The 21,923-nt window shown below is 37.6% G+C and overlaps 1 non-coding gene across 1 annotated transcript; it reads right to left on the bottom strand.

Moving 5' to 3' along the window:
• Window positions 1–4,562: 4,562 nt before the first annotated feature.
• Window positions 4,563–4,670, bottom strand: LOC112753736 (small nucleolar RNA R71). The gene has a single exon (XR_003178106.1). It is a non-coding gene; the product is annotated as a small nucleolar RNA R71 (small nucleolar RNA).
• Between the last annotated feature and the right edge of the window lie 17,253 nt (window positions 4,671–21,923).

Below are 21,923 nucleotides of genomic sequence, written 5' to 3'. Positions count from 1 at the left end.
ATCCTCTTGAATTTAAAGAATCCTTCCCCACTATGCTCAGAATTGATGATGAGGTAGATTTCACTCAACTTCCTATGTATGATTTGAGTGATGGGGAAGAGCTAGAGGACATTGGTGAAGAAGAATGTGAACTTGAGGAAGCTTGGCAAGAGGTAGAGCATGAAGTATCTTGCCAAGTGGTGGAAGCCTTCCAAAAAGGATGGACGGGAGTGGAACGTGTTTTGTCAAGACCGTTGGGAACTCCTCCACCTAGGTTGCCATCTAATCCTTCATTTGAGTGGGTAAAACTTCTAACTCTTAGCTTTATTATCCCACTTGAATATGGTTTGCTTGAGACGGATGGCCAACTTAGGGCACTTTATGGGATTAAGCATAAGAGGAGGATGTTTAGTGGTTGGCGTTGTGATGAGCGGATAATTTATACGCTTTTTGACATTGTTTTTAGTATGTTTTTAGTAGGATCTAGTTACTTTTAGGGATGTTTTCATTAGTTTTTATGTTAAATTCACATTTCTGGACTTTACTATGAGTTTGTGTGTTTTTCTATGATTTCATGTATTTTCTGGCTGAAATTGAGGGACTTGAGCAAAAATCAGATTCAGAGGTTGAAGAAGGACTGCTGATGCTGTTGGATTCTGACCTCCCTGCACTCAAAGTGGATTTTCTGGAGCTACAAAACTCGAAATGGCGCGCTTCCAATTGCGTTGGAAAGTAGACATCCAGGGCTTTCCGGAAATATATAATAGTCCATACTTTGGCCAAGAATAGATGACGTAAACTGGCGTTCAACGCCAGCTTTCTGCCCAAATCTGGCGTCCAGCGCCAGAAAAGGAGCCAAAACCAGAGTTGAACGCCCAAACTGGCACAAAAGCTGGCGTTCAACTCCAAGAAGGACCTCTACACGTGAAACACTCAAGCTCAGCCCAAGCACACACTAAGTGGGCCTCGGAAGTGGATTTATGCATCAATTACTTACTTCTGTAAACCCTAGTAGCTAGTTTATTATAAATAGGATCTTTTACTATTGTATTAGACATCTTTGGTCTCAGTTTTAATCCATTGTTCATCTTAGGAGACTATTGATCACGTTTTAGGGGGCTGGCCATCTCGGCCATGCCTGGACCTTTCACTTATGTATTTTCAACGGTAGAGTTTCTACACTCCATAGATTAAGGTGTGGAGCTCTGCTGTTCCTCAAAGATTAATGCAAAGTACTACTGTTTTCTATTCAATTCATCTTATTTTGCTTCTAAGATATTCATTCGCACTTTAACCTGAATGTGATGAACGTGACAATCATCATCATTCCCTATGAACGCGTGCCTGACAACCACTTCCGTTCTACCTTCGACTGAATGAGTATCTCTTAGATCTCTTAATCAGAATCTTCGTGGTGTAAGCTAGAATGATGGCGGCATTCAAGAGAATCCGAAAGGTCTAAACCTTGTCTGTGGTATTCCGAGTAGGATTCAATGATTGAATGACTGTGACGAGCTCCAAACTCGCGATTGCTGGGCGTTAGTGACAGACGCAAAAGGATAGTAAATCCTATTCCAGCATGATCGAGAACCGACAGATGAATAGCCGTGCCGTGACAGGGTGCGTTGACCATTTTCACTGAGAGGATAAGATGAAGCCATTGACAAGGGTGATGCCTTCAGACGATTAGCCGTGCCGTGACAGGGCATTGGATCATTTTTCCGAGAGATGACCGAAAGTAGCCATTGACAGTGGTGATGTATCACATAAAGCCAGCCATGGAAAGGAGTAAGACTGATTGGATGAAGATAGTAGGAAAGCAGAGGTTCAGATGAACGAAAGCATCTCCATTCGCTTATCTGAAATTCTCACCAATGAATTACATAAGTATTTCTATCGCTATTTTATTATATTATTTTCGAAAACTCTATAACCATTTGATATCCGCCTGACTGAGATTTACAAGGTGACCATAGCTTGCTTCATACCGACAATCTCCGTGGGATTCGACCCTTACTCACGTAAGGTATTACTTGGACGACCCAGTGCACTTGCTGGTTAGTTATGCGACGTTGTGAAGATATGTTTAGACCATGGTCCTGTGCATCCGTTTTTGGTGCCATTGCCAGGGAATCAATTTCGAACAACAATTCACAACCCGAGTAGCAATTTCGCATACCAAGTTTTTGGTGCCGTTGCCGGGGATTGTTCGAGTTTGGACAACTGACGGTTCATCTTGTTGCTCAGATTAGGTAATTTTCTTTTTGTTTTCCTTTCAAAAATTTTTCAAAAACCTTTCAAAAATTTCTCACTTGTTTTCGAAAAAAAAAATGTTTTCAAAAATATTATTTTTCTTCAGAATTTTTAAGAATGAATTCTAGTGTTTCAAACTGCTTTGGGATTGGTCTTCAACTAATCACCTCAATGGAGTCATACCCAATTCTTCTGGATAGGGCATGTTAGGCTTGTCATGTCTGAATTACACTCATATTTTTATTAAAGCTTGGCTGGCTATTAAGCCATGCCTGACCCTTTGATTGGAGCTTTAAGACTAACATGGCAAGATTCCTAGAATTCATATTAAAAATTTTGGAATCTTTATTTTTATTTTTCACAATAATTTTCGAAAAAAATTAAAAGAAAATACAAAAAAATCATAGAATCATAAAAATCAAAAATATTTTTGTGTTCTTGTTTGAGTCTTGAGTCATGTTATAAGTTTGGTGTCAATTGCATGTGCATCTTGCATTTTTTGAAAATTCTCATGCATTCATAGTGTTCTTCATGATCTTCAAGTTGTTCTTAGTAAGTCTTCTTGTTTGATCTTTGCATTTGCATGTTTTGTGTCTTTTCTTGTTTTTCATATGCATTCTTGAATTCTTAGTGTCTAAGCATTAAAGAATTCTAAGTTTGGTGTCTTGCATGTTTTCTTTGCATTAAAAATTTTTCAAAAATGTGTTCTTGATGTTCATCATGATCTTCATAGTGTTCTTGGTGTTCATCTTGACATTCATAGCATTCTTGCATGCATCACATGTTTTGATCTAAAAATTTCATGCATTGCATCTTTTTAGTGTTCTTCTCTCTCATCATAAAAATTCAAAAAAATCAAAAAAATATCTTTCCCTTTTTCTCTCCTCAAATTCGAAAATTTGGATTAACTTTTTCAAAAATTTTTAAAATCAAGTTGTTTCTTATGAGTCAAATCAAATTTTCAATTTGAAAATCTTATCTTCTTCAAAATCTTTTTCAAAAATCAAATCTTTTTCAAACTTCTTAGTTATTTTCGAAAATTCCAAAAATATTTTTCAAAAATCTTTTTCTTATTTTTATATCAAATTTTCGAAAATAACAATAACAATTAATGTTTTGATTCAAAAATTTCAAGTTTGTTACTTGCTTGTTAAGAAAGATTCAAACTTTAAGTTCTAGAATCATATCTTGTGATTTTTTGTGAATCAAGTCATTAATTGTGATTTTAAAAATCATATCTTTTTCAAAAACTAACTTCTATCATATCTTTTCAAAAATATCTTCTTATCTTAACTTTTTCAAAAATTTGATTTCAAAATATCTTTTCTAACTTCCTAACTTCTTATCTTTTCAAAATTGTTTCAACTAACTAACTAACTTTTTTTTGTTTGTTTCTTATCTTTTTCAAAACCACCTAACTAACTCTCTCTCTCTAATTTTCGAAAATATCTTCCCTCTTTTTCAAAAATTTCTTTTTTATTAACTAATTATTTTTATTTTTGATTTTAAAAAAAAAATTTCGAAAAAAATACTAACCTTTTTCAAAAACTATTTTCGAAAATCACTAACTCTTTTTCAAAAATTATTTTCGAAAATTCTCCCTCTCCCATCTTATTCTATTTATTTATTCATTTACTAACATCTCATCTCACATCTCTACCCTCCTCACAGTTGTGTTTCTTCCATTACATTACATTCTTTGTCTCCCTCTTTTCTCCCACTCACAAAGGGATCCCTATACTGTGGTATAAAAGATCTCTATTATTATTATTTTTCTGTGCCCTCTTCTTTGTCATATGAGCAGGAGCAAGGACAAGAATATTCTTGTTGAAGCAGATCCAGAACCTGAAAGGACTCTGAAGAGAAAATTAAGAGAAGCTAAATTACAACAATCCAGAGATAACCTTTCAGAAATTTTCGAACAGGAAGAGGAGATGGAAGCCAAAAATAATAATAATGCAAGGAGGATGCTTGGTGACTTTACTGCACCTAATTCCAATTTACATGGAAGAAGCATCTCCATTCCTGCCATTGGAGCAAACAACTTTGAGCTGAAACCTCAATTAGTTTCTCTGATGCAGCAGAACTGCAAGTTTCATGGACTTCCATCTAAAGATCCTTTTCAGTTCTTAACTGAATTCTTGCAGATATGTGATACTGTTAAGACTAATGGAGTAGATCCTGAAGTCTACAGGCTCATACTTTTCCCTTTTGCTGTAAGAGACAGAGCTAGAATATGGTTGGACTCTCAACCTAAAGATAGCCTGAACTCTTGGGATAAGCTGGTCAAGGCTTTCTTAGCCAAGTTCTTTCCTCCTCAAAAGCTGAGCAAGCTTAGAGTGGATGTTCAAACCTTCAGACAGAAAGAAGGTGAATCCCTCTATGAAGCTTGGGAGAGATACAAAGGACTGACCAAAAAGTGTCCTTCTGACATGCTTTCAGAATGGACCATCCTGGATATATTCTATGATGGTTTATCTGAGTTATCAAAGATGTCATTGGATACTTCTGCAGGTGGATCCATTCACCTAAAGAAAATGCCTGCAGAAGCTCAAGAACTCATTGACATGGTTGCTAATAACCAGTTCATGTATACTTCTGAGAGGAATCCTGTGAATAATGGGACGCCTATGAAGAAGGGAGTTCTTGAGGTTGATACTCTGAATGCCATATTGGCTCAGAACAAAATATTGATTCAGCAAGTCAATATGATTTCTCAGAGTCTGAATGGAATGCAAGCTGCATCCAACAGTACTCAAGAGGCTTCTCCTGAAGAAGAAGCTTATGATCCTGAGAACCCTGCAATAGCAGAGGTGAATTACTTAGGTGAACCTTATGGAAACACCTATAACTCATCATGGAGAAATCATCCAAATTTCTCATGGAAGGATCAAAAGCCTCAACAAGGCTTTAATAATGGTGGAAGAAACAGGTTTAACAATAATAAACCTTTTCCATCATCCACTCAGCAATAGACAGAGAACTCTGAACAAAATACTTCTAATTTGGCAAACTTAGTCTCTGATCTGTCCAAGGCCACTGTGAGTTTCATGAATGAAACAAGGTCCTCCATTAGAAATTTGGAAGCACAAGTGGGCCAGCTGAGTAAGAGGATCACTGAAATCCCTCCTAGTACTCTCCCAAGCAATACAGAAGAGAATCCAAAAAGAGAGTGCAAGGCCATTGACATAAGCAAAATGGCCGAACCCAATGAGGGAGAGGAGGACGTGAATCCCAAGGAGGAAGACCTCCTGGGACGTCCAGTGACCAATAAGGAGCTTCCCTCTGAGGAACCAAAGGAATCTGAGACTCATCTAAAGACCATAGAGATTCCATTGAACCTCCTTATGCCCTTCATGAGCTCTGATGAGTATTCCTCTTCTGAAGAGAATGAGGATGTTACTGAAGAGCAAACTGCCAAGTTTCTTGGTGCAATCATGAAGCTAAATGCCAAATTATTTGGTATTGATACTTGGGAAGTTGAACATCCCTTGTTCATCAATGAACTAAGTGATCTGGATCAACTGACATTGCCTCAGAAGAGACAGGATCCTGGGAAGTTCATAATACCTTGTACCATAGGCACCATGATCTTTAAGGCTCTGTGTGACCTTGGTTCAGGAATAAACCTCATACCCCTCTCTGTAATAGAGAAACTGGGAATCTATGGGGTGCAAGCTGCTAAAATCTCATTAGAGATGGCAGACAATTCAAGAAAACAGGCATATGGACAAGTAGAGGATGTGTTAGTAAAGGTTGAAGGCCTTTACATCCCTGCTGATTTCATAGTCCTGGATACTGGAAAGGAAGAGGATGAATCCATCATCCTAGGAAGACCTTTCCTGGCCACAGCAAGAGCTGTGATTGATGTTGACAGAGGTGAACTAGTCCTTCAATGGAATGAGGACTCCTTTGTGTTTAAAACTCAAGGATCTCCCTCTGCAACCATGGAGAGGAAGCATGAAAAGCTTCTCTCAAAGCAGAGTCAACCCAAGCCCCCACAGTCAAACTCTAAGTTTGGTGTTGGGAGACCACAACCAAACTCTAAGTTTGGTGTTGGAGAGTTTCAACAATGCTCTGAACATCTGTGAGGCTCCATGAGAGCCCACTGTCAAGCTATTGACATTAAAGAAGCGCTTGTTGGGAGGCAACCCAATTTTTATTTATCTAACTATATTTTTCTTAGTTATATGTCTTTATAGGTTCATGATCATGAGGAGTCACAAAATAAATATAAAAATTGAAAACGGAATCAAAAACAGCAGAAGAAAAATCACACCCTGGAGGAGCATCTGCCTGGCGTTCAACGCCAGAACAGAGCATGGTTCTGGCGCTGAACGCCCAAAATGGGCAGCATCCTGGCGCTGAACGCCCAGAACAAGCATGGTTCTGGCGTTCAACGCCAGAAATGGCAACAAATGGGCGTTGAACGCCCAAAATGGGCACCAACCTGGCGCTGAACGCCCAGAGTTGTGTGCAAGGGCATTTTACATGCCTAAATTGGTGCAGGGATGTAAATGCCTTGACACCTCAAGATCTGTGGACCTCACAGGATCATCTCAGGATCTGTGGACCCCACAGGATCCCCACCTTCCTTCCTCATAATCCTAGTTTTTTTTTCCACATCTTCTTCTTCATCTATTCCTTCTTCTTTTGCTCGAGGGCGAGCAACATTCTAAGTTTGGTGTGGTAAAACAATTATGTAAAGGATCTATAGCTCAGTGGTAGAACATGTAGCTGCAAATCAAGAGATCCCTAAGATACCTCAGGGGATGCACTTCCCTCCACATAAATATTAGGAGCAAATCAACACCTCCCTAGGAGAATTGAGTTCCAATATGGGACAACTAAGGGTGGAACATCAAGAGCACTCCATCATGCTTCATGAAATAAGAGAAGATCAAAAAGCAATGAGGGAGGAGCAACAAAGACAAGGAAGAGACATAGAAGAGCTCAAGGACATCATTGGTTCCTCAAGAAGGAAACGCCACCATCACTAAGGTGGATTCATTCCTTGTTCTTATTTCTTCTGTTTTTCGTTTTCTATGTTATGTGCTTATCTATGTTTGTGTCTTCATTACATGATCATTAGTAGTAGTAACTATGTCTTAAAGTTATGAATGTCCTATGAATCCATCACCTCTCTTAAATGAAAAATGTTTTAATTAAAAAGAACAAGAGGTACAAGAGTTTCGAATTTATCCTTGAACTTAATTTAATTATATTGATGTGGTGACAATGCTTCTTGTTTTCTGAATGTATGCTTGTACAGTGCATATGATTCTTGAAGCAAGAAAAAGCAGCAAAGAATAAAGCTTGCAGAAAAAAAAAGGCGAAAAAAAAAATTATAGAAAGAAAAAGGAAAAGCAAGCAGAAAAAGCCAAAAGCTCTTAAAACCAAGAGGCAAGAGCAAAAAGCCAATAACCCTTAAAACCAAAAGGCAAGGGAAATAAAAAGGATCCCAAGGCTTTGAGCATCAGTGGATAGGAGGGCCTAAAGGAATAAAATCCTGGTCTAAGCGGCTAAAACAAGCTGTCCCTAACCATGTGCTTGTGGCGTGTAGGTGTCAAGTGAAAACTTGAGACTGAGCGGTTAAAGTCAAGGTCCAAAGCAAAAAAAAAAAAGAGTGTGCTTAAGAACTCTGGACACGTCTAATTGGGGACTTTTAGCAAAGCTGAGTCACAATCTGAAAAGGTTCACCCAATTATGTGTCTGTGGCATTTATGTATCCGGTGGTAATACTGGAAAACAAAGTGCTTAGGGCCACGGCCAAGACTCATAAAGAAGCTGTGTTCAAGAATCATCATACTGAACTAGGAAAATCAATAACACTATCTGAACTCTGAGTTCCTATAGATGCCAATCATTCTGAACCTCAATGGATAAAGTGAGATGCCAAAACTATTCAAGAGGCAAAAAGCTACAAGTCCCGCTCATATGATTGAAGCTATGTTTCATTGATAGTTTGGAATTTATAGTATATTCTCTTCTTTTTATCCTATTTGATTTTCAGTTGCTTGGGGACAAGCAACAATTTAAGTTTGGTGTTGTGATGAGCGGATAATTTATACGCTTTTTGACATTGTTTTTAGTATGTTTTTAGTAGGATCTAGTTACTTTTAGGGATGTTTTCATTAGTTTTTATGTTAAATTCACATTTCTGGACTTTACTATGAGTTTGTGTGTTTTTCTGTGATTTCAGGTATTTTCTGGCTGAAATTGAGGGACTTGAGCAAAAATCAGATTCAGAGGTTGAAGAAGGACTGCTGATGCTGTTGGATTCTGACCTCCCTGCACTCAAAGTGGATTTTCTGGAGCTACAAAACTCGACATGGCGCGCTTCCAATTGAGTTGGAAAGTAGACATCTAGGGCTTTCCGGAAATATATAATAGTTCATACTTTTGCCAAGAATAGACGACGTAAACTGGCGTTCAACGCCAGCTTTCTGCCCAAATCTGGCGTCCAGCGCCAGAAAAGGAGCCAAAACCAGAGTTGAACGCCCAAACTGGCACAAAAGCTGGCGTTCAACTCCAAGAAGGACCTCTACACGTGAAACACTCAAGCTCAGCCCAAGCACACACCAAGTGGGCCCCGGAAGTGGATTTATGCATCAATTACTTACTTCTGTAAACCCTAGTAGCTAGTTTATTATAAATAGGATCTTTTACTATTGTATTAGACATCTTTGGTCTCAGTTTTAATCCATTGTTCCTCTTAGGAGACTATTGATCACGTTTTAGGGGGCTGGCCATCTCGGCCATGCCTGGACCTTTCACTTATGTATTTTCAACGGTAGAGTTTCTACACTCCATAGATTAAGGTGTGGAGCTCTGCTGTTCCTCAAAGATTAATGCAAAGTACTACTGTTTTCTATTCAATTCATCTTATTTCGTTTCTAAGATATTCATTCGCACTTCAACCTGAATGTGATGAACGTGACAATCATCATCATTCCCTATGAACGCGTGCCTGACAACCACTTCCGTTCTACCTTCGACTGAATGAGTATCTCTTAGATCTCTTAATCAGAATCTTCGTGGTGTAAGCTAGAATGATGGCGGCATTCAAGAGAATCCGAAAGGTCTAAACCTTATCTGTGGTATTCCGAGTAGGATTCAATGATTGAATGACTGTGACGAGCTCCAAACTCGCGATTGCTGGGCGTTAGTGACAGACGCAAAAGGATAGTAAATCCTATTCCAGCATGATCGAGAACCGACAGATGAATAGCCGTGCCGTGACAGGGTGCGTTGACCATTTTCACTGAGAGGATAAGATGAAGCCATTGACAAGGGTGATGCCTCCAGACGATTAGCCGTGCCGTGATAGGGTATTGGATCATTTTTCCGAGAGATGACCGAAAGTAGCCATTGACAGTGGTGATGTATCACATAAAGCCAGCCATGGAAAGGAGTAAGACTGATTGGATGAAGATAGCAGGAAAGCAGAGGTTCAGAGGAACGAAAGCATCTCCATTCGCTTATCTGAAATTCTCACCAATGAATTACATAAGTATTTCTATCCCTATTTTATTATATTATTTTCGAAAACTCTATAACCATTTGATATCCGCCTGACTGAGATTTACAAGGTGACCATAGCTTGCTTCATACCGACAATCTCCGTGGGATTCGACCCTTACTCACGTAAGGTATTACTTGGACGACCCAGTGCACTTGCTGGTTAGTTATGCGACGTTGTGAAGATATGTTTAGACCATGGTCCTGTGCATCCGTTTTTGGTGCCATTGCCAGGAAATCAATTTCGAACAACAATTCACAACCCGAGTAGCAATTTCGCATACCACGTTGTAAGTCTAGGCTCATTATGGTTGAAGCCTCAAGAAGAAAAGGTTGGGCTAGTGCTCAATTGGATGGGTCTAAGAGGATAGTTTGGTGCTTCCATGAGAATTCATCTCTCTTGCCACCTAGAGGAAATCACCATGATCAACTCAAGGACGGGTGTGAAAACAAGGTGTGGGATCCCAGATCACACAAGGAAAATCAACTTTGGGAGCCCACGATTTGTGAAGAACTCCATCAAAGCTTGGACTTATTAACCTTGAATGATGAAGAACAATGGAAGTCCAAGCATTGGTGGATGTTCAAGGATGGATTCAAGCACAAGCCACCTTGATGAAGAGCTCCCCATAAGTCCAACATAAGGACAATAAACAAAAGTGCTAGGTGGGAGACACCCCACCATGGTAATATCCTTTCATTTTTCTCTTTAGTACATATTGGTAAAATAGGTTTAATTTCATGTTTTGATTGATTTGTTAAGTTTGTTTGGTAGTTTAGTGTGTTAAATAAGGTTTTGTGGTGTTTTGGTAGTTGTTTGGAGGTTTGGAATGCTTGGTTTGGTGCAAAAACATAGAAAAATTTTGAAAAATAGAGCACCATCCACGCGCACATGTGCTTTACGCGTATGCGTGAATCAAGCCATTTCGACCATCCGCGCGCACGCGTCATGTACGCGTACGCGTGGATTGAATTTTTCTACTTCTCATACATTCACCCGAGAGTTGTGCCTGAAGTGTGCCAACTTTGTGCCCAAGGCATGCACACGCATACCTTGTGCGTTCGCATCGACTCTCTGCTTTGCCAAGCACGCGTACGCACACTGCACGCGTACGCGTCACTTCCATGTCATCAATCCTTGCTTACGCACACATGACGCGCACACGTGGATTGCCCTGTTTCACCCATCTTTTTTTTTCTTCTCTTCTTTCCATTTCTTTCCTTCTTCTCTTTTCTCTTCTTTTCTTTCCACCCTTCAAACATCATCCAACACTACCAAACACCATGTAACACCATTTCTTTTAGTTAGTTAGTTAGTTTAATTTTTGTTTTCCATTATAAGTGTTGGATTACTAATATTGTTTACTGTTTCTTGCTGCTGATTATTGATGAGATGTTATTTTAACATCATTATTTTTAATTTTTATTGTTGGATTTAATTGTTGAGGTTATATTTTGTCGCTTAGTTTTGAGTTTTCATGTTTAACATTTGTGAGCACCAAGTGAATGTTACATTGCCTTTAAACTTCTTAACTCTTTTGAATTGCATGTTTTGGCTACCATGCATTCATCATCTATTGTTAGGCAATTGTATATTATCATTGCATTTTTTTAAGTGATGCTTGTTTATGGTTTACCCTTATTCACATCACTTATTTCACGCATTGAGATTGTAGAATTGTGAAATTGGATCAAGGCTTACCTAGTGACATATTTTTGAGCTTTGTAAAGCTTTGTGGGCCATGCTTGCTATGTGATTGATTTCCACTTCTATCTTCTTTTTCCTAAGTTCCATAGCATCCATGTGTTTCACCTCTATGTCACTTAGGTGTTGCAACAACTTCAGTATGTATCATTGATTGTTGTGTGAGTTTCATATACCATTTTGTTCACTAAGTCTACCTACACATCAATCCATGTCCATGCATTATCCAATTTCACAATTGCTTGTTTTTTGCTTGAATGCTTTTATGCTTCTTCACTACTCGTTGGGTTGTTCTAGCCTACAAGTCTTTTAAAGTATCTCAAGCACACTAGAATGAGTGAAGTGTATATTTTCTTTTGTATAATTGTGACATGATTTTTAAATACTAGGGTGTGAGTTCTAAACCGCATGCAAGTTAGGACCCACACACTTATTTTTCATTATTGTCACATCAATTCACTCACTCAATTCAAGTGATTTACCTCATTCCAACAATCCATGCTTCCTTGCTTGTGCATTTACTTGTCTTATTATCTCCTGTTTTCTATGTTCAGGATGAATCATCATAAGCAAAAATAGAAGTGGGAGAAGAACACGCAGCATCGGTTGACCTACCAACTGAAGGTAGCAACTAGGGAAGTCGCCGTACCCCCTTGTCCATCTTTGGATGCACCGAGGACGGTGCAAAATTTTAAGTGTGGGGAGGTCGTCCGACCGCTCGGCATTTTTGGGTGACAATTTTCTAATCCCAAGACTTTTGCATTTTATTTTTAGGTCTTTTAGGATTTTTGGTTGCATTGCATATGTATATATTAAGCTTAGTCAAAATCATGATATTTTCCAAGGATTTTATCTATAGGGCACCCCAATTGATTGAAAATTTATTTTTAGAACTTGCTTGAATTATACACTTTGTGGATCATATTTTGAGCAAAGAACACAAGCATGTGAGATTTGAGCTTTATTGTGTGGTTACATCATATATGACCACTTATTTTCATTCTTGTGTGCATTATTCTCTTCCTATGATTGTAATCTTTGATTTGTTTGATTCTTTATGTCCATTATTTTGTGTATACATGCATTTATATGATTGAGGCCATTGTTCAAACAGCTCACTTACCCAAATAGCCTACCTTTTATCTTCCATTGTTAGCCAATTTTGAGCCTATGCTTAACCCATTTGTTCTTAATTATAGCACATTACAAGCCTAAGTGAAAAATAATAAATGTCCTTAATTTGGATCTTTGATTAACTTAGGCTAGTGAGAGTGTTCATTACTTGATTTTGGAAAGGTTAGGTACATTGGTTAGAGATAAAAGCGTATTTATGTTTTTGTTGAAAATTTCTCAAGAATTGGGTACATACTCATGTAGTAATCATATGTAAACCATATGCATTGATGTTCTTGTATATATTTTAGTAAAAAAAAAAATTTGCAACAAGAAGGGAACAAAGGGCCCTAAAGTTTAAGGTTTCATAAATTCAATGCATATGTGAGGTATTAAAAAGGAATTGCATGAGTGTGTGAAAAGTGAAGAATGGATAGCTAGGTTTGTTTAGAATTGTTTAGGTTGTCATAGGTTGGGTGGAAAGTTTAAGTTGATCAAAGATTCAAATTTCAAGCTCACTTGACCATATGCATCCTACCTTGACCCTAGCCCCGTTACAACCTATGGGAAGTCCTCTTGATATTTGTATGCATGCATAAAGTAATTGTTGATTGTTAGATGAAAAACAAATCTTGGAAAGCATGATCAGGGGAGAAATGAGTGAAGCAACCCCATATACTTGAGTGCATAGAGCGGATACACATCCGGTGAGGGTTCAATCGCTCAATTACATGATTCCACCCATGATCATCTTTTCTTGCAAGTTTGTGAACTCTTTCAATGATTCAATCCAATTGTGGTTTGCTTTGATTGCTAATACCTTAGCCTTGTGCTTGCATGTGTATTCTTGGAGGTTGATTTATTTTGACTAAGCAATTGCATCGTGTAAATAGATTGCATATAGATAGATTACATTTAGTTAGTTGCATTGAATAAATGTTAATACCCTTTGCTTCTTCTTGATTTTAGCATGAGGACATGCTTAGTTTAAGTGTGGGGAGATTTGATAAACCCCGATTTCGTGATTTATCTTGTGCTTATTTTGGGAAATTTTACCACCTTTTTCCACATTTATTCAATGAAATAGCATGGTTTTGTAATTCTCCCTTGAATTTTGCTTAAGTGCAAAAACATGCTTTTTAGGCCCTAATTTGGTGATTTTAATTCACTTTAATTCCATTCGATGCCTTGATTTGTGTGTTAAGTGATTTCAAGTTTATAAGGCAAGTATTGGATGGAAGAAATGAGTAGAAAAGCATACAAAGGGGAGAATACATGAAGAAACAAAGATTAGGAATGCATCAAAGGATGTGCACGCGTACGAGGCGCGCATGCGCAAAAGTGGTCTCGCCTATAGACGCGCACGCGTACTTGCCACGTTCGCGCGGATGGAGAATTTGCCAATTGACGCGCACGCGCACATGGGGCGCACGCGCCAATACTCTTACATGGCCCACTTAAAGGCAAAACGCTGGGGGTGATTTCTGAGCTGACCAGGCCCAAATCCAACTTGTTTCTGAGTGTATTTCATGCAGAATTGAAGTCCAAGCAAAGGGGGAGCAATTGTTTGTAGTGTAGCATCATGTAGTTTAGTTTCTAGAGAGAGAAGCTCCCTCTTCTCTCTAGAATTAGGATTCTTAGGATATTTTCATCTTAGATCTAGGTTTAATTCATGCTTTGATTTACTTTTCCTTTTGCAATACTTCTTCTTCTACCTTTCCCTTTTCTAGTTTTGTATTAATTCATGTAATTCTTTACTTTTATGTTGATGCATTTTTGTTTTTCTATTTTCAATTCAATGCAATTTATGATTCATGTTCCTTTATTTTTGATTTGGTTTTGTTGTTGTTTAATTCCTTGCAATTGAGTAGTGTAGATTTACTTTCCTTGCTATTTTACTATGTTTTCCTTTTATGCCTTCCAAGTGTTTGATGAAATGCTTGGTTGGATTTTAGAGTAGAATTTAATGTTGTTGGCTTTGGTAGAGTAATTAGTGACGCTTGAGTTATCTAATTCCCGTGTTGATTGATAATTAGACGTTGCTAATTGATTTGGATACCACTAAAGCTAGTCTTTCCCTTGGGATTTGGCTAGGACTTGTGGAATCAAATTAATTCATCCACTTGACTTTCCTCCATGGTTAGAGGTTAACTAAGTGGTAGCAATAGATAATTGTGGTCACAATTGAGAAGGATAACTAGGATAGGACTTCTAATTCTCATTCCTTATTAAGAGCTTTCTAGTTGTTAGTTTATTTTCATTGCCATTTACCTTTCATGCCTCTTATCAAAAACCCCAAAACATGCTCCATAACCAATAATAAGGCACTTTATTGTAATTCCTAGGGAGAACGACCCGAGGTTCCAATACTTCGGTTTATAAATTTAGGGGTTTGTACTAGTGACAAACAAATTTTTGTATGAAAGGACTATTGTTTGGTTTAGAAGCTATACTTTACAACGAGAATTCATTTGAGAATTCTAAACCACACAAAAATCTCAATCATCAACCACTTAATTAAAGAATGAAAGGACAGTAAACAAACAGGATGCAAACAACTTGAACTAATCAGCAGGGGTACATCTAGACTTCTGACGATCGGATTTCTGCTGGTAAAGAATTTTATAAAAATAATCACGTTGTAAGTATAGTTTCTAAACCAATAGAGAATCCTTTCGTACAAAAGTTTGGTTGTCACAAGTAACAAAACCCAATAAAATTTATAACTGAAGTATTTAAACCTCGGGTCGTCTCTCAAGGAATTGCAGGGAGGTATGATTTATTATTGGTTATGAGAAAAAGTGTATTGTTGGGGGTTTTTGAATTATTATAAAAAAAACAAGGAAATAAATTAACAATAAAGTAAATTAATATTTAAGAAAACTCTTGGCAAGGTATGAGAACTGGAAATCCCATCCTAGTTATCCTTATCAGGTGTGATGAGAATTGTTTATTGCTCCCACTTAGTTAACCCTTACTAAATAAAGGAAAGTCAAGTGGACTAATCAACTTGATTCCTCAAGTCCTAGTCAACTCATATGGAAAGACTAGCTTTAGAGGGATCCAAATTAATCAGAAAATTCCAATTTTTAATCAACAGCTGAGTTTGACAACTCAAGTGTCACCAATTACTCAACCAAAGCCAAAAGGTAAAAAATCTAAATTATTTATATCATAAATAGAAGAAAGCAATCATAAATCTGAAATACCTCAAATTGCATTTAAACATAAATTCAATTCTAACATGAAGAGTTCATAAGCCAATTTGGCAACATTAACAAGTAAAAGCATTAGAATAAATAAAAGTAGAAGAGAAACTAAATTAAAGAAACATAGAACCTGGAATGAAGAAATAATCATAAACTAAGAGAAATCCTAATCCTAAATCCTAAGAGAGAGGAGAGAGCCTCTCTCTCTAGAAACTACATCTAAAACCTAAAATTGTGAATTATGAATGTTGTATTTTTGAATTAATAGATTCTCCCACTTTATAGCCTCTAATCTGTGTTTTCTGGGCCGAAAACTGGGTCAGAAACAGCCCAGAAATCTCTGGGGGCGAATTCTGGTCCGTACAGGTCACTGATTTTCTGCACAACCATGCGTGCGCGTCACTTATCGTCAGTGCAATTATGGCATATTATATATCATTTTGAAGCCCCGGACGTTAGCTTTCCAACGCAACTAAAACTGCCTCATTTGGATCTCTATAGCTCAAGTTATGACCATTTGAGTGCGAAGAGATCAGGCTGGACAGCTTAGCAATTTCTTCAACTTTTTGTATTCCTTCCACTTTTGCATGCTTCCTTTCGATCCTCTAAGCCATTCATGTCCTATAAATCCTGAAATCACTTAACACACATATCAAGACATCGAATGGTAATAAGAGAGGATTAAACATAGTAAAATTTAAGAGCATGAAGCATGTTTTCAATCATAGCACAAAATCAAGAAGGAAATTGTAAAACCATGCATTTTGTATGGATAAGTGTATGAAAGATTGATAAAATCCACTCAATTGAGCACAAGATAAACTGTAAAATAGTGGTTTATCAACTTCCAACTAAAGCATTTCAAATCAAAGGGAATTAAGTAACAATACAACCTCTTGGTGGTGTCTTCTAGCTCTCCTTTTTTTTCATCATCTTCCATGGCTTTGTCTTCTTCTTTGTGTCCTCAGATGATGGTGCATAATTCTTCTAGGAGATTGATTGAATTCCTGCAAAGTTTTTAGAAGTTGCTTGTTCCCCAAGCACTTGAAAGATGGTCAGCATGCATGATTGATTGTAGGCTTTTGAACTTACTTTGGCGTGTGAACACCAAACTTAGTTCCTTGCTAATGTCTCTTATGCAGCAGATTAATCACATACATGAAACCTTGTGCTTTTATTAAAGAAAACAACTATAAACTAGAAAGCAAACAATGGTTAAGTAGTTTCCTTAATTGTTTGGAGCCAGTGACCATTTATGTAGAGAGTTGAAATGTGTTTTTAATGAAATTGTTGGTAGAACACCAAACTTAGCTTCCTACATTAACCCTTAAATTATTTTGGTGTGCAACACCAAACTTAGCTCCTTGCAATACAGATAAACTTACTTAACTCTTTTATTGAAATAGCTAGGAAAAGAAAACTACCTCTAGTTGGGTTGCCTCCCAACAAGCTCTCTTTTATTATCACTAGCTTGACATCCTCCATTCTTGTTCATCCCAGCTCATGAATGCTCTCTTCTGTGTTCCAAGATCCTCCCAGATAATGCTTAGCTCTGTGACCATTTACTGTGAATATGTCCTTTGTAGCTTCATTCAGAAGTTCAAGGATTCCATATGGAGAAACCTTGGTCACCAGATAAGGGCCAGTCCATTTAGACTTGAGTTTCCCAAGAAAAATCTTAAGCCTAGAGTTGTAAAATAACACATATTATCCTGGCTCAAATTCCTTTCTTGTGATCTTCTTGTCATGCCATCTTTTAGCTCTCTCCTTGTATATCTTAGCATTCTCATAAGCTTCCAATATGAACTCATCCAACTCTTTGAGTTGCAATAGCCTTTTCTCTCCTGCTGCTTGAGAGTCAAGATTGAGGAGCCTGGTTGCCCAGAAAGCTTTATGTTCGAGCTCCATATGAAGGTGACAGGATTTGCCATAGATTAACTGAAAAGGTGACTGACGAGCGGCAAAAGTTAGACCAATTAAGAGATTATAATATAATAGAATAGCGTTGCGAGTATAGCTCTTAACCAGCAAAAATCTGCCTCATCAATTTAGAAAGGTTGTCACAAAAAGTTAAAATAAAAATACTGGGAGTATGAGTCCTAGATCGTCTCCCAACGAGTTGCTAGAAGGGGTGCTAATTTATTAATCAAGAGTTTCCAAGAGAATTTGAGAGTTGAATAATGAGCAATTAAATAATTGTAAATTAAAGCAATAAAAATTAAAGGAGATTTGTAATATTCTAAATAAAAAGCCTTGACTGGAGGAATGATTAATCGGAAGTTCTATCCTTGTTGGGATCTCTTAAGTGTAGTATCAAAAAGGTTGTTGTTTTCACTTAGTTAACCCTTACTAAATAAAGGAAAGTCAAGTGATTGAGCTAACTCTTATTCGCAAATTCTAGTTCTCTCCCTTGGGAAGGTCTAGCGTTAGTAAATACAGAACTAGCCAACAACTTCCAATTTAACCATGACTTAAGCCTTCCAACTCAAGTGTTTCCTTTTAATCAACCCTTATGTCAAATAGGGAATCTACTCCATTGACATGAATATAACGCTTGTAGAAATATAAAAAGAAAACATGATAATTTAAATAAATATAGATTCAAAATTAATTAAAAGTAAAAGTAATCCTTTTCACTAACAATCCATAAAAACAATCCAATCACCACTCTAAACATGAATTAAGAATATGGAATAAATAAAAAGAGTAAGTAAGGAAACAAACTAGAATAATATCTTCAACGGAGGTAATGACTCTCTAGTATCCAAAAGCAAAAGCAATAAACTAGGAATGTAAAGAGAAACTAGAGGAAGAGTAATTCTCTCTCTAGATTCAGATCTAAAAACCTAAAAACTATCTTAATGAGAATATGTGAATGTGTATCTCCGTATATCGAGTCTCTGCATGTTCCCTGGCTTTATTCTATGTTTCTGGGCCAAAAACTGGGTCAAAACGCGGCCCGAAATCGCCCCCAGCATTTTCTGTTAATTTTGCAGATCGCGCAGGTCACGCATACGCATCAATCATGCGTGCGCGTCATTTGGCGAATTTCCTTGACAGGCGTATGCGTCGTCCATGCGTGCACGTCATCTTGCATAACTCCATTCCACGCGTACGCGTCAGGTACACGCACGCGTCACTGCAATTTCTTCATTCCCGCGTGCTCGGGTGAGCCATGCGCGCGCGTCGGTGTTCGCTGGTCATCTCCTTAGTTTCTTGTGTTCCTTCCATTTTTGCAAGCTTCCTCTCGATTTTCTAAGCCATTCCTGCCCTATAAAGCCTGAAACACTTAACATACGGATCACGGCATCGAATGGTATAAAGGAGAATTAAAATATACTAATTAAAGATCTCTAGGAAGCAAGTTTTCAATCATAAAATAATATTAGAAAGGGATTATAAAATCATGCAAATCATATGAATAAGTGGGTGAAGACTTGATAAAAACCACTCAATTAAACACAAGATAAACCATAAAATAGTGGTTTATCAACCTCCCCACACTTAAACATTAGCATGTCCTCATGCTTAGCTTAAGGAGATAAGGTAAATGAGTAGGGAAAAGTAAGACTCATGCAATGCAATGCAACCTATGTATATGAATGCAACTATATGCTAAAATGATTTTGCCTACTTGGTTAAAAATAGATAAGTTCTTCAAGACAAAAATAAATCAAATATCACTAATTAAAATTTATACAGTAAGAACAAGTAAACTTGTAAGAAGACAGCTCATGAAAGCAGGGAACATAGAATTTAGCATTGAACCCTCACTGATGGTGTATATGCACTCTAGTCACTCTAGTGTATAGGGTAATCACTCTATTCTTCTCTAATCATACTTTCTAAACCTTGTTCTTCACCTAACCAATCAACAAGTATTTAATGTACCAATGCAAACATCATGAGGTCTTTTCAAGGTTGTAATGGGGCCAAGGTAAAGGTGAGGGTATATATATGGCTAAGTGAGCTATAAATTGAATCCTTGATTAACCTAAGCTTTTACCTATACATATACTCCTTATATTTTTATATTCATGCCTAGCTACCCAAAGTTTTCCCACTTTTGTATTACATACTCATGCATCAACTTTTCTCTTAACTTTGTATCACACATGCATTGATTTTTCATTAAACTTAACATTGGGATAATTTTGTCCCCTTATTCATTTATTTAATCACTTAATTACTTGAATATTTTTGGTTTTTTTTTTGCAGCATAAAAATAAACATAACATTGCCAATGCACATGGATTTTTAATTTTTCTAGTTTCACATGAGTAAGTACCCAAATTTTCAATATTTTATCATGACACATTCCCTTATTAACCCATGTTCCCATAATTTTCCCACACTTAATTGACACACAATTTCTATCTTAAGTTAACCAAAGATTCAATTTGGAGTATTACTTGTTTTTCTGCTTAAGGCTAGTAATGTGGTAAAATATAGAACAAAGGGGATTTAAAAAGGCTCAAAGTGGCTAACAAAGGTAAATGGAAGGGTAGGCTATTTGGGATAAGTGAGTTAATAATCACTTAATGGCCTCAATCATATGCATACACATAACACATTAAAAATTGGACATATAGGATGGAACAAAATATAGATTACAATCATATAGAAGAAAACACACAAGAATAAAATGTTTTTATTATGGTTAAATAGTGTAACCATGTAATTAAGCTCAAATCTCACTGGGTTGTGTGTTCTTTGCTTTAAACTATGTTCCGAATACAATCTTCAAACAAGTTTTACACAAAGGTTTTGATTTATATTAGTGAAATTTTCACAAATAGGGTCTTAAAAAGAAACATATTATTTTTCAACCAAATAGAACATGCATGCAATTACCTATTACTATGCTAACTATCCTATCCTAATAAAAGAAAAATAAATAAATATCCTATTTTATTGGTGTTAAGAAAGAGAAATTACCTCTGGAAGTCAGGTACTGACCGACCTCCCCACACTTGAAGCTTGGCACCGTCCTCGGTACCATCAGTCAGGAACAAAGGGGGGCTGGTAGCAGCATCTCCACAATCGGGACCAGCATGGCTCCCTGTGCAGGTAAATGAAGTGGAGTCTGGGGTATCTAGATTTTCTTCAGGTGGGTGGTTACCAACAAGTAGCTCCTTGAGGTATGTAAATGGGTGCTTGTTACAGCACTCCCTTTGCTTTCCTTTCCAGTCAAGCCGGTCCAATTTCTCAAGTATCTGATGGAGCAGTTGGTTTATTGAAGGTACTTGTGATGTGGTAGGAGAAGGGCTATTTTCTGCTGGTTCTGTGCTCTGGTTGATAGTGGCTGCTGGAGGTCTGATATACTTCCCGATAGGGACGTATTGATCATCCCGTGGAATCATGGCCTTGGTGTCCCCAGCTCTGTAGGAGACTCCAGCTGCTGAGACTAGATCTGAAACCAAGGCGGGAAAAGGTTTGTTACACGCAATCTATACGTGTCCTATAGCATGCCGAATGTGTCTTGGTAAATTGAGGTGCTGGTCTATAAGGATACACCAGAGTAAAACAAATGTCTGCAGTGAAGGGGGACTCGTGAGTGCTCGGAAAGACGTAATGGGACATGATCTGTGCCCATACTTGAGCCTCCAAAGTGAGTGCTGAAGCCAATATGCTCTTAGGTCGAGATCGATGGTATCCATAGATCCATCTACTGCCAAGTTGTGCTATAACTCTGAGAACTACGTCCCAGTCAAATTGGTATGTCTGGCGCTTGAAAAAGGCTTTTTGGAATGCGTCTAATCCTTCTGGAGCAGGGGGGAGATCTAAAACTCATTGAATGGCCTCTTCAGTTATAGGGAGTTACTTCTGACGGACATAGACAGACTGCATGGTTGGCATGTGAAAATTGGAGTAGAATTCAACTACCCATGAAAGGTTAACCTGCCGTGGCTGTCTCCGTAGGGATCCCCATTGTCTTTGTTCAATTCGAGCCTCAACAAATTCAGCAATGTTAGTCGGGAGGATGAGAAGGTATTCATTATTATAGTTCTTTTCAGCTAGGATGGGGAACATCTGCTCACAGTAGCGGTTAGTGAACCGCGCATTGTCCTTTGCTGGAAAGGCTTTCTCTTTTTCATTGACCTTGATGATCCTCTTGATTCTTTTTGTTGAGGGTTTTACTG

The sequence above is a fragment of the Arachis hypogaea genome, chromosome 15, assembly GCF_003086295.3.
Source record: "Arachis hypogaea cultivar Tifrunner chromosome 15, arahy.Tifrunner.gnm2.J5K5, whole genome shotgun sequence".
Classification (NCBI taxonomy): domain Eukaryota; kingdom Viridiplantae; phylum Streptophyta; class Magnoliopsida; order Fabales; family Fabaceae; genus Arachis; species Arachis hypogaea.
The sequence above is the reverse complement of the archived record's forward strand: the minus strand, read 5'-3'. Positions and strand labels throughout refer to the sequence as shown.